General features: G+C 40.0%; 1 protein-coding gene across 2 annotated transcripts in view; it reads left to right on the forward strand.

Annotated features, from left to right (window-relative positions):
* Positions 1 to 327, forward strand: part of man2a1 (mannosidase, alpha, class 2A, member 1) — a 29,926-nt gene extending 29,599 nt beyond the window's left edge. For both annotated transcript variants that reach the window (XM_079657521.1, XM_079657522.1), the window contains one exon: positions 1 to 327. This exon is cut by the window's left edge and continues 467 nt beyond it. The gene's annotated coding sequence lies outside the window, so the exon portion shown is untranslated.
* Positions 328 to 1,006: the final 679 nt, after the last annotated feature.

The raw sequence follows: 1,006 nt of genomic DNA on the forward strand, positions 1-1,006 counted from the left end.
TGTGTGTGTGTGTGTGTGTGTGTGTGTGTGTGTGTGTGTGTGTGTGTGTGTGTGTGTGTGTGTGTGTGTGTGTGTGTGTGTGTGTGTGTGTGTGTGTGTGTGTGTGTGTGTGTGTGTGTGTGTGTGTGTGTGTGTGTGTGTGTGAGAGATTAACCGTGAAAGGGTCACTTTGGGAAAGTAATTAATCTTCTGGGTATTTTTATAATTTAGAAAGTATATATTTTCTTTACACGGGTATATTAATGACTAATGAAGTATTTAAAAGTGAAGATTTTCTTTTAGGACAGATTTCTGGTTTTATTTTGAAATAAATTATTTGTAAATGTTCCTTCTTGTTGACTAATTATTGAGTTCATATCTTTATCCACGCCTGGCCTTCCTCACGTGGATCCTAGAGAGCTGGTTCCTGTCCGGAGGAGAGAGGTGAAGCTGCTGATATAAACCACATACTGAATAACCCGGTTCAATGCTCTGATTGGCTGGTATGTCATCACATGGTACTAAATACATCTGCACACTGTTCCTACCCGACAGCATGTCCATATGTCAGGGGGGTGGATTGGTCTTTCATAGATGGCTTTAGTTCATGATTTACATTTCATCTCGAGTGTTCTTGGATACTCTATTGATATCTATCTATATATATTTTCAAATGTGCACTTGTCGGGCTGAACCCCCGATGTTTCTATAGCAACGCCCCTGCTTGTAAACCCCCCCCCACACACACGGTAATATCTTTAACTCTACTGTTACACACTTTAATGAATGGATTGAATCTCTGAAGTTTCCTCAGTGTTCAGCCAGATGGTTTCCTGCTGACTCGTTCAGTCTCAGGTCTCTCAGCGTCTGCGTTCAGAGATCAGGAGAATCATGAAACCATTCAGTCTCGGATCAATAAATATAACTTTAACATTTAATCTCTCTAACACTTTACCTTTAACCATTCGTTTTTACTTTTTATTACTTTAAGGTAAAGTGACTGCCAGTCTGCAGCATCTAGATTACA

The sequence above is a fragment of the Notothenia rossii genome (genome assembly GCF_949606895.1).
Source record: "Notothenia rossii genome assembly, chromosome: 11".
Classification (NCBI taxonomy): Eukaryota; Metazoa; Chordata; class Actinopteri; order Perciformes; family Nototheniidae; genus Notothenia; species Notothenia rossii.